This window comes from Meleagris gallopavo, chromosome 4, assembly GCF_905368555.1.
Source record: "Meleagris gallopavo chromosome 4, MGAL_WU_HG_1.1, whole genome shotgun sequence".
Lineage (NCBI taxonomy): Eukaryota > Metazoa > Chordata > Aves > Galliformes > Phasianidae > Meleagris > Meleagris gallopavo.
The window spans coordinates 47,360,261-47,373,389 of NC_139407.1; the positions used below are offsets into that span (position 1 = coordinate 47,360,261).

At 37.1% G+C, this 13,129-nt stretch overlaps 1 long non-coding RNA gene across 1 annotated transcript in view; it reads right to left on the reverse strand.

Annotated features, from left to right (window-relative positions):
• The window catches only part of LOC146544494 (uncharacterized), an 84,317-nt gene that overhangs the window by 33,416 nt on the left and 37,772 nt on the right, over window positions 1-13,129 (reverse strand). The gene's annotated exons all lie outside the window — the stretch shown is intronic.

The window sequence follows — 13,129 nt, forward strand, 5'->3', positions numbered from 1 at the left end:
ATACTACTAAGGAAAAAATGATAGTATTTAAGGTCCCACTGCTTGTCATTGTGGTTATCTGTTCCTTTTGATATAAGCCACGAGGAAACTGTTTAATATACTGCAGTAAAATCAATTTAATCTGAGTATGTAAAATATTTCTGTCAATGTTCTTGTGTATATTTTATTTTTCTCCCCAGCCTTTCAGCTTCACTGAAGCATGAATGTTATTTTGCCTATATAATTGAGAACTCTTATTCTAAAACAAAGTTCACTGAATTGAACCCAAGTGTAAACGTAATTAGTAAGACAACTTTTATAATGACAAGAACATCTGTGCATAGTGCAAAATGTTTACTGATGCCATTTATTGCATTTTTAGTCTGTACATAATGTCTCCCTAAATAAAATGCACTTGGCAAGGCTTTTCATGTACTATTTATAGCACTTAAAATAATGTAAACATGAGGCAATTCACTGCTTCATCTAATCAATGTTAACTATAATATAGAAAATAATACACTAAATTTAGTCTCCAATGGCAATTTCCAAGATGGTTTTTCTTTTTAATCTGATTCAATCAAAGGGGAATTTCTAATTGTAATTGCATTGTTTCAAAGAAAGTAGGAGGTTATTTGGAGTTATTAAACATTTTTAAGTCCAATTCTAAAGGATAAGGCTGTGAATTTATTTCACACTTGTATTCCATACAGGGCAGCAAATCCTTAGACTATTTCAGCTAAAGACTAGCCACACACAGAAGCATTCTGTGAATTACTTATGCTAAAAGGGAAAAATGATCTTATAGGAGGCTAATGGCATAAATTGCAATATCATATTTTTTTTATTGTCTAATATTTAATAATTGTATGACAAACATTGAGGGTTTTTTTATTTACTCCTTTACAAAAATGAGAGAAGATCCCCCCTAACTTACATTTTCCAAAGACCATTAACTGCTGAAAAGATTCTGGAGTCATTGTAAATCTTCATAATATTTCATAATACGTTACATAATCCTGATAATATATTGCAACTTTGTATTGTGTATTCATTTTATTTTTAGATAAACTAAAACAGAAAGAAAAAAAGTAACTTACTCATGGTCAAAAAGCAATCGCAATCAATGATGACAATCTTCAAATTTCTCTTCTCTAGTTTATATTCTCTCACAAGAGACTACCTTAGTCCAAGGTAATCTAAATTACCACATCTCTGTGAATTTGACTGAACTGACAGACATTTCACTGATTAAATAAAGATTAATTTAGAGTACAGCTTTATTCTTGCCTCATTCATAAGAGACAATCAGGATTACTGCATTCGATATGGATTTTTTTCCTATTGCTACTCTGGAAACTTTCAAATTCTGATAGCTCACATTTCTACTGATAAATCACTGGTACAGAAGTTTGGGGACACTGTTTGGGCTTGCTTGGTTGGAATTATTTGTCTTTCACATTTATGCCTGTCATGCTTAAGGTAGAGGTATTGGCAGCATTTAAAAACCTGCTCTGTATTTCAACTTGCTCAGAAATCAAAATTTTACTGTAAAAATATCTTTATATCATGAAAAGGACCAGTAGTATTCCAGCAGTACGATACATTTCGCTGGTTTGTATAAAAATAAACCTTCCATAGTTCAATAATTTGACCTCCAAACGCAGAACCTGAAAGATACTTTTCTGATAATCAGGAGAAAAGCCAGTAAGAAACATCTTTCCTGTGTAATAGTCTGACAGAGGTCAGCTCATACTGTGTATTTTACTGTGTAAAATTTATCTAAGTCTTGGCATAGAAAGAATCATCTGTGCACTCACTTGGCTGCAATAGCCATACCATTCTATTCTCTCCGCTAACCCACTGAAAAGGGGGGGAAGTGAGAGCAGTGCTTAGCCCCATACCAGGATAAACAACAGCAGACAGTTATCTGATAAAAGTTTTATTTGATTGTTAATCAGGACATAATAACTGATTCTAAATATTAGAAAGGTGAAGTTGATGAAGTTTTCATTTAATGGTATATGGTCCTGAAGATTACAACATAAAAGGTATTGGTAAGGGAGGAAATAATCCTCCTCTTTTTACCAATCAATGAGTGTATAGAAAAGGCCTGCAGCTTAATTTCTTCTTCTTTCACAGTGTACTTCATAGGATCATAGAATCATAGAATGTCTTGTATTGGAAGGGACCTCAAGGAACATCAGGCTCCAACCCCCCCTTGTTACAGGCAGGGCCACCAAATTTACTTGCATCCAAATTTACCTAGACATCATGTTCAGATACTATGATAAGGAAGAAGTTCAGTCTTATCTGAAACAGTGTCTCATTGTACATTAAATTTTGAAAAAAGTTAAAAGACATTCCTTATTTACTGAACATGAGAAAGTGAACATTCCATGATTAGAGCATTTCAGCAGAGAGGTAGGATGTCTATCCAGCTGCTCTAATTTAGATGATTCATATGTGAGCAAACAGTTTCAGTATGAAGGTGTTCTTTATCCTTTAATTCTCAAGAATCAACAAAATAATATATATATATATGCACATCCATTTAAAATGTTTCTGACTGTCCACAAGCTATTTAGCAAATAAATGCAAGATTTACAATTCCACCATTAGAGCCCTCCTTCAGCAGTTCTCAGCATGCTCCTGATAAAAATGATATAACTGCTATACTCCACTGATCATACTGAAATAGATATACAGCCATGCACTGGAATTCTGTCTGTGCTTCTATCACCTCTGCAAGGGATCATAATTATTTGCTGCAGAAAATGAGTTAATGGAATAAATGAAGTATGCAGATACCTGTCAGCCCTGACAAACAACTTTGCTGTTCAATTAGCATAACTCTATCCCTTATTAAAGAACTGGGATTACTCATCATAGTTAAATGCTTTATTTATTTAAGATGCTCATTTATAAACCAGGCCTAGAGAAGTATTAATTTATTTCCCCAAGCCTCTCGGCTATGGAAGTTGGTGTGGTAATGTACAGAAGAGTGTGTGTATGTGTTTTTTAATAGCATGGGTCACATCTCTAATCCATACCGTTTTGTGAGCTGTCTCTTCACCCATTCACATGATGTGGCATTCCCATGGCAACTACTGTAGCTGCCAACATGGAAAAATACTAGTGGTATATTTAATGCACTTTCACTTTAGCAGTAGGCACATCATCCCTTCTAGGAGCAACATATAGTCAAATCAAAAGTAGGAGCTGCAGAACATACAAGCACCTGCTTGGAAGGAGCAGACAGAAGCACCTGGGACTGCTCTGAACTCATCGTGAGTCCTTTATGCTGTAAGGCCATGTAAAATATCCCTAATGGATGTTTCCTGGAAAGAGAGACTCTCAAGGATAATTACAGGCTTGGTGTGAGTATTCACATGCTTTTGGGAACTGACCAAGAAGGGCTGCTTTCTGGCAGTATGAAGGAAAGGGCTCCACTGGAGAAACTCTTCCCAGCCCTGAAAATACCTGTCCTTTTTGTTCTCTGTGGCAGTTGCTCCATGCAAAGTGGGGTTGGGACACAAGACTCTCAAAGCATGGAGCAGGGTGAATATCCTACACTAACATCTTGGTTAAAAAACAACAACAACGACAACAACAACAAACGGAGCTTAGTCCTTCTGGAAAAGAAAAATTGAGGTAAGATAAACATACCATGAAGTTCATAAGACTTCAGTGCAAGTGTGGTAATATTGCTATGTTCCCACAATCCATTTGCACATTGCTAGGGTTTTGTTAACTGGTTTAAATTTAAGGACGTAAATTTACATAACGGTTTCAGGATAGAAATATTTTCAGAGAAAAAATATTTCTGCCTATGTTAGAAGTTATTTTGATAGCATTAACTTGAAATATTTCATAAGGATAAGCCAATAATATAAAAACCATTCTAAAAGGAAGAAAAAAGAAGTAACTCCTTAATACAAAACAGTTGTCAAAAGCTACCGCCTCAGAAATTACTTAACCTTATCCTCTGCTGCCATCCTGCGGCTATTTATTTCAAAATACTATTAAACTTGGCTACATGAGCTACAGAATGTGAAAAGCTTGAACCTTTTGCAAAAGGCAGACAAAACATCAAATCCTAGGGTGAAGTGGCATTTTTTCAGGCAAGAGGTATTGAAAATAAATTGATACTAGGCAATTTTTTTAAGTACGCATCTTTTAATAAACCACAGAAGAGTAGGGGATTACCGAGCAGTAAGAGTAAGGAGCTTTCTTTCTGTGCAAAAGATTTAAGTTAAAGCAGGTGTAAGAGATGCCTTTGTGAGGAAACAGGGAGGCAAAGGAAAGAAAGGCAGCCCCAGCAATATGTCTTTCCATCTTTAAAAAGAATGTCTAGAGTAAGTGGCATTGATTAGCATTTGGCTGTGCCTCAATCTCTCCTTTGCCTGCAGAGCAATTCTCCAGGGACCTGACATTTAGGAGGTTAATGTCAGCTCCATCCCACCCTGAGGGACAAGCAGTGGACCTTTATAGCACACCTGCATGAGATGTGCATGGCACTCATTTAGTACTATGCAAATATCAAGGAAAAGAAGACTGCTCATTAATGTGAAATTATTAGTATGATTTATAAGCTGCTCAAAGCATGACATTTTTTAGCAGCTGTCCAGCTTTAGAGAAATAGAAATAGAAAAACTTCTATCTCAATTTTAAGTATGGGGAAAATAATGAAAATTATTTCTAACAGGATAAGGAATAGACAAGAACTCTTCTGTGAGTTTTAAGGGGAAGCTTGACCAATTTGCCAGAAGTATTATGGTAGGGCTTTGACTCTGAGAATGTGAAAGCTCTTCTCAGATCTCTACAACAGGCTCAAATGTAAAAGGATAGCATAGCTGCTTTTGCATAGGTATAACATTTTCCTTATTTGTTAGGCCTAAGGATGTACAAGTTTTAACTCTTCCAAACCCAAAGACACTGTCATTACCGAGGACTCTTGCCCTGCCAGGAACACGATCTTCACTGCAATCCCTGAGTTACAATCATGTCACTGGGAATGTTCAAGAGAAATTAGGAAGGGCATCTTCAGAAGATACCTGGGCTCAGAACACAGATGACAGCAGAAGGCTGCATTTCTCCATCCTGTACTTGTAGAAAAAGGATTCTGCTGCACTATTCTGTGTGTACATTCATGATCACTGCTGCAAGAGAAAGAAGGGTGGCCAATTGCCACAGTGACCATATTTTCAATTTAATCTTGTTTGCTGTTTTGACACAACTATCAAATATGACTGAGACATTAAGAAATGAATATCTTCTTTCTGTCAAATGAAGATGCTGACCACTTAAATTAATAGTGGAAATACAAAGGCCAGCTGTCAAACAAATTTCTACCTCAGTCACATAAATGATATTTGTTTTCTTTCTTTTCATATTTCTGTCAATACATATTTCAAAGAAGATATCAGCCAAAGGAAGAAGAACTGGACATATTCTGCCTGAGTGACAGCAAAGTCTTCCACTCAAGGATTGGAGAGCCTTATTTGAATAAAATGACTTTCTTAGAGATGAGTTGGTGATCTCACAAGCAATGGGTAAAAAGCTCATTCAAGGGGAGTTTCTAACACCACAGATACAACAGGGAAATAAATTTGCAACAAAAGTGAAAAAGAGAACTAATGCTTGAGAGACATATTAGCGTTTTAAGGCTAGAAAAGAAGGAAAAACAATGAGGACTCCTACAGAACAAGAAAGGGAAGCAGAGATCTCTGTTTCCTACAGGTCAGGAAACTGGGCAGACGCTTGAAAAGACTAGACAACACACTGGTATCAGGCATTCAGAAATGGTAGCAGCAGGGATGAAAAATGTAACTGCATAAAACATACACAGTAATGAGTATTCTGCATTAAACGTATTTTCAGCCATGCCCAAAAGCCATCTAAATTATTTTCATTGAGATTCATAGACAGTAAGAAACTCAGTGAGGGACAAAAAGGGAAACTCTTCTGAAGCACTGACAAGAAAAGTCACAAGTCACTGCAAGCTAGGATGAGATCCTAAAGAAGATAGAGAGGCTCTCCTAGCTGATTATGATTAATATGGATTCAGATTAATAACTCTGCACAACAAGAAAATTGCTTTCATGATTTAGTGGCATTCTAATGGATGTACAAGACAGGGATAAAGAACTCTCTCACAGACAACAAAAGAAGAAGCACTTTTCAACAAATTAAGGGCTGAAAAGCAAACGTGCTTATTGCTTTGCTTAGTTAAGCCTTAAAAAAGACATTACTATTTATAACAGCCCTGTCAGCAGATTAACTATTCCATGGAAGTTGATATGACTGCTTATTTGACTTAGAATCACTATTTACCAAAAAAAAAAAAGGGGGGGGGGAATAATGGGGGGGATGGGGTTCAGAGGAAAACCCTAGGATGTATATTCAGAAGAAAAATCCATCTCCAGCAGGAAACATAAAATGCATCTGGGGTAGAAAATTACTTAGTTTTCTTTTCTCTCAAATTTTGCTACTAGTTATGCATAGATAGGTCTTCCATTTTCTGTTCTCCTGTGCTAGGTGCTAATCTGCTTTCTGACTTCTACTTTTGCCTATTCTTTCCTTGATATTTATTTTTCATGTTCAGTCTGTGATGGCACCATCATCCTTCCTCTCATGTTGTGCATCAGCAACTATCCTAGCAATCACTGCATAAGGGAATCAAAGTTTAGCCTGGAGTTCCTCCAGAATGGTCAAGGGTTCTATCAGCTAAAAAATGCATTCAGTCTTGATGACCATCTATCTCATATGTTCATATCATAGAAGCATAGAATGGCTTGGGTTGGAAGAAACCTTAAATATTATCTAGTTCCAAATCCCAGCCACAAGCAGGTTGCCAGACACTGGATCAGGTACTAGATTCACTAGATCTTACTTTATTCCCAGTCACAGTTCTTTACAGGTAGTCCTAATACAGAATAATATGCCTACAAAATTGATATCTTTTTGGGTTAGGCTGAATTAATTATTCAACAATTATCCAAGGCCATTGTCTGACATGCCATATGAAAACTTTTGCTTTACTTGGAGCAGTTGCAAAAGCTGATGGGAAGAAACATTTAGTAAATTAAGACGTAAGAAAATAATTTTTCTTTGCACACCATTAGCTAAGGTTAATTTCTGCTGATTGTAATAATATGCAGTTCTTAGGAATGACATTCAATAAAAAATTCTTTTGTAATCTTGTTAGAACAGAAACTCAAAAGTTAAACCTAAAAGAAAAATATTATTTTCTTCTTTGTGGGATATCTATAATTTAAATATTTAAGGTATTAGAACTTGATTCTATTTTTAGCACTCTTTTATATCATTCATCAAACCAGAATCTTCTCAGAATAAAACATATCAGCAGGTTAGCTGAATTTATGTAACACTGCCACAGATTATCTCTTTGTAGGATTTTGCCATTGTTATACAAAGCAAGGACTGTGTAGATACAAAATGAGTTCATTTTGGATTTTTTTAAGTACCTTAATTACTCATTAATAGGTATATATACCTGTATTCATACATCACATCGATAGAGAAAGAAAGAAAGAATTAGAGAAAGTGAATAAGATACAAAGGACCATAAAAGGGAAAAATATATATACTTACAGTAATGGTTTATCTGTCCTAGGTATGAGGTTGGGAAAGATGCCAACAAGATATAGAGATGGCCTTTTTATTTTTTTTCAAGAAAGTGAAAGTGAATTGTCTCCACAATTAATAGTAAGAGACTAAAAATGTCAGTTTTATATATGCACTAGTAAATAATTCAATTCTACAGTTGCTGAGAAATCTCTTCAGTTTCTCCGGAGATTCTCAAGGAAAAAGTCTGCTGAACTGCCGGAGTGCCTGTGGCAGGTAACTGCCTCATATTGATCTGCATTTCCTCAATATCCAGCAAAGGGACTCAGAGTACAATTTTTTGTTCTTTGTGCTTCAGAGCTATTACGGCAAAACCTCTATCCAAAGCAGATTTACTGGCTGTGGTACATTCAGATGGATGACTGTTAACTGTGAGAGTTCTACAGGATCCTTTGCAAGACGAGAGTTACTTATGTGTATAGTGACTAGAAATAAGTTACCTGAAGATCATGTTGCTCTAACTGTTAATATCAGTCACAGGACAGCAGGGATGACTGAAAAGACATTTTCCCTCCAAATGAAACCATAATAAGATATACAGGATTCAAATGTGTATACACATAGGAAAAAATACGTAAACAAATATAGACATATACTGAAAAAATGCTATAAGAGTTAGTGAACACTTGTAACATTGTGTAGGAGCCACAGTGATGTCTTAAATTAACTGCCTCTTGTAATACTTTTTGAAAATTCAAATTCTTTTTCTTCTAAAATCTTGAAATCATAAAACTGAGTAGGAAGTGATGTTTAAAGGCCATCTAGTCCAACCCCCTTGCAATGAACAGGGACATCTATAGCTACATCAGGTTTCTCAGAGCTCCATCCAGCCTGACCTCAGATGTCTTCAAGGGTAGGGCATCCACCATCTCTCTGGGCAACCTGTTCCAGTACCTCACCACCCTTACTTTAACAAACTTTTCTTCTTTACAATGCTCCCAGTCAGTTCCTGAAACATCCACACACCAATTACTCCTCACTACAGCCAAATCCCACACAGAGCTGGGACTTGTGGTCTCCTACACAGAACCAAAGACCAAGAAAGGCAGGTGCATGAGAAGCTCATTAATGCTGATTAACAGAAACTACTAAAGGGAGTAGTGGTATAGGCCTCTAGTATTCATCATAGCTGGGTGCATGAGTCTGAGTAGTAGAAGCAGCTCTCTTTGCAGGAGATTGGAAGCCAATATCTGTGTGTTGGAAATAAGTGAGTAGGTATTTCTTTATTTTCTTTTAAAACATACCAAGAAGAATCAATCATCAATCTATTCTCTTTTATACAATGTGGGATAGAGAAGCTGAAAAATGAGATGTAAGTTATTTGCATGTATCCTGAATGCTACAGAGTTGCAGCTTTGAATGTGTGCTTTTTACTTTGAGGAAGACATGAATTTGGGATGGGTCTGCACACTTTAATAGGAAGTAAGGTGCAGGGAAAGAAAACACAAGGGCCTGTGGGAGAGAGTACATGGGAGAGCAAATCAGGAAGGAAGTGGAAGTTTCCTCCTACTTTTAGTCAGACTTGTATAATGTAAAATGTTTTCAACAATCTCTATAGTAGTTTTAGGAAGAAAAAAAAAAGCCTAGCAGTATAATATTATGCTAGAAAGGCTTGTGGCTTTATTGAGAGCATTTGGCTGAATTTTTCTTGACCTTACCACAACAATATTTTTTTCATTAATATGCATCTTCTTGGTAGATAGTGATTTAAAGTAGTGATTTTCTTCTGTGTGACAAAGGAGAAAATGTATTTATTTGTCAAAGGGAATAAGGGAGGAAGCATAGTCTTCTTCCCAAGGTAACATGGGCATTTTAAGAAAGTACTGTGCTGAGAGAACCTGGAAAAGCATGTGTCATTGGTCTTCTTCATAGAAATAAATATGAAGATGAAACCTAAATAGACTGTGTGCAACAGCTTGGGCTTTAAGAGAGGATTTTGAAGACTTTTAGTTTGTTGGCACTTCAACTAATGCTTGGTTGAACAGGGATGAGTAATACAAAGCAGAAAATAACTACTTCATTTCAAGTGAAATATACGTTATCAGAATGTGATCTGACAGTGATGCAGCCTATTCACGACATCCTGTGGATGGACTGACTGGAACACACTTTGCCTTAGGAGTTTCTAAAGTGAACAAAGAACACAGGTGTTTTTATCTGAAAAGAATTTACTCAAGTGTTAAGAAATTTCCTCAGAAGAAATCCTGACGAGTCCTTTGAGAGTTTAAAAATTTATAGAGATTTCCTCTCCATCTTTTAGTTTGTTTTGATATCTTGACTAAATAACGTGTTTTTTTATTCTTCAGTTTATTTGATATGTGTTTTTATATCTTTGGCCTAAAAAGTTCTATGAAAGGGACTGTTGTCAATTAGCTGAGTTAAATACAAATTGCGGATTTCAAGTACTTGCAGACCAGCTGGGTCTGAGACAACCTAAATGCTGCCTTTGATTTTGGTCTGCCAGCAATGTGCAGGTTAGCATGTCTCTTTTGATAGTGCAGTCCTATGTTCAGCTGGAATGGTGGTGAATCCAGATCATTCTGACTATTTCTGAGCTGTTTATATTTGTTTCAAAATGAGAAATGTAGAATCTGCATTTTGAAGTCACAAGTGCACAAGATGCAAAGTCTTTACCTGCAGAAACAGAAGTATTTCAAGAGCCACAAAAACAGATGCTTTTTTGTTTTATTGTTTTTGGTTTATGATGTAGTTTATGATAAACTCACAGGTTTATCATAGCTCTTAGTTCTTTGGTAGATCTTTCTTGAGTATCTTTGTTTCCTTGTGATCAGTGGCTAAATGTTCATACAACACAGCATTATTTTAAAAACAAAAAATAAATAGCTAAATACCCATACACAACTACATATACCAAAAAAAAAAAAAAAAATCCATCGATAAAAGACAGTAAGAGGGAACTGATTGCTAACTCCAAAGCTGAAGCTCTTCTTGATATCAGGATGTACACACATATTTTACACAGTGAAATATTTTGTAAACTTAAAACTGCAAAAGCAGTTCAAAATCACTAGCACTGTATACACACACAAAAACTGGCTAATCCTAAATTTGCCAGACTTCTTCATTTTAGCTCTAAAAATACACTAGGCTGTGGCCGTTCTGAGTAGTTAATCCCCTCCTGAAAACCTAGGTTACATGGTATAAATGTCCACAGACAATTAATTTAGTAATTACTTTTAGAAAATGATTGATGAATCTGGAGTGCACTGTGTTAATTTTAACAACAGCTAGAGAGTCAGTGGTGTGATGTCTTCTCAAATACCCAGTGGCTCCATTTGGAAGCAGAAAACCTCAATTCACTGTCTCCCTAGTAAACTGAGTCTAAATCACAGTGCCAAAGTTAATTCTTAGGGTCCCTCTCCACCCTACTAAGGGGCTGCTGAATGTATTCAGTATAAATGGAAAACAGAAACATCCCATATTAGCACTCAAGTAAAATCCTAAAAATGGTCCTGTCCTACACAAGTATCCTGAAAATCACACCTGTTTTCTCTGCCTATATGAATATTATCTCATTATTTATATTTCTTAGTGTTATTGAAGTTTTTATTTTTCCACTGCTCTAGTCTTCTGGAAATAGTGATTCAACTCAAGAATTCCCTCACTAGGGGGCTAGTCTCTCTTCTTTCCATACAAGCTTGAATTTGTTCATGTAAATCTTTTGAGATGAGAAATATGAAATATGGCAATAAAAGTCTATGGTCATCTTAAGTGCTAGGTGCTGAAATGGAAAACTGCTGACTCTTGACCAACGCACCCTAGAAAAATATTGTTTTTATGTCATCTGAAGTGAGGGATTCCAAATTGTTTGCCCTGTAACCATTATGTGCTTGAGTGAGTCTTGTAACAACACTCCGCTGTCTACCTAGGCAGACACCTATACAGATGCAGACACACATTTGAGCTGGGAAAATGTGTTTACATCAGTCTAATTCTCACAATTTGAGACCTAGAAAATACACTATGCAAGAACAAAAAGAGTATATAAGTATATAAAAAAGAGTATATAATCATAAAAAGGCAATGTAATCATTAGTATTGAAAAGCTATCAACATAAACATTTAAGGCCTGACAATTTATAGGTTGATGAAGTTAAGAAGGAAATAGTCTTAGAATGTTTATACATTAGTTTGTGTGGAAAACAATGATTTGTTCCTAATTTTGAGCACCGTGTCATATATGTTTTGCAATACTGATACTGTAGATCATCTTAATCCTGCTTTTACATTTTTCTTGCCTTTTTTTCCATGATACAATGTATCTTTTTTGTTAAGAGAGATTGGCAGAAAAAAAAAAAGAGAGATCAGATCACTTACAGATAAGATCTCTATGCTTACAAAAGTCAGACCCTGATCTTTAATGACAGACACATCCAACTAGTCAAAAAAACATTGATTTGCACCTCAGAAAATAAGCATGAGAAGGTATTTTTGAGAACCTGGAGCTGATTTAAACCTGTGTCACCAAGGTAAGAGTATTTTAGGAAAAAGCAGAGACCTGTTTATTTTCATCGTGCACTGATCATTACTTTTGAAATTTCTAGGAATTGAGCATTGCTTTATACTGTTGATTTTGAGAATCTGTTAAATCTCTTTAAGATCAGTTTTGCTGTGTGCTTAACTAAGCAATATGTAGGTGTATCTAAAGATTGCCCTTAATGGTAGTGTATAACTCTTGCTATCCCATTTCTGCTCACCATGAGGACTTGTGAGGGCTTGCTCTAGCCTTGGTATGAGTGTGAATGCTCAATTTATTATTAAATACCTGTCATGGTTTCATGATTTTTCATTATCGGTATTCCACATCATAACATCATGCAATGTACTGGGGGTTTGACTGCTGATGCTCAAGTTCCGGGTGCCTGTCCAGCGGAGAAGAGCAGCTACGTTTCCCCAGGGGGCTTTGCGGTCAGCGAGGAGATATAACTCCCGGCAAGGTCACCTGATGCTCTCTTCTCTGCCTGCGCTGCTTCGCTTGCGCTTCTCTGCCTGCGCTGCTTCGCTTGCGCTTCTCTGCCTGCGCTGCTTCGCTTGCGCTTCTCTGCCTGCGCTGCTTCGCTTGCGCTTCTCTGCCTGCGCTGCTTCGCTTGCGCTTCTCTGCCTGCGCTGCTTCGCTTGCGCTTCTCTGCCTGCGCTGCTTCGCTTGCGCTTCTCTGCCTGCGCTGCTTCGCTTGCGCTTCTCTGCCTGCGCTGCTTCGCTTGCGCTTCTCTGCCTGCGCTTCTCTGCCTGCGCTTCTCTGCCTGCGCTTCTCTGCCTGCGCTTCTCTGCCTGCGCTTCTCTGCCTGCGCTTCTCTGCCTGCGCTTCTCTGCCTGCGCTTCTCTGCCTGCGCTTCTCTGCCTGCGCTTCTCTGCCTGCGCTTCTCTGCCTGCGCTTCTCTGCCTGCGCTTCTCTGCCTGCGCTTCTCTGCCTGCGCTTCTCTGCCTGCGCTTCTCTGCCTGCGCTTCTCTGCCTGCGCTTCTCTGCCTGCGCTTCTCTGC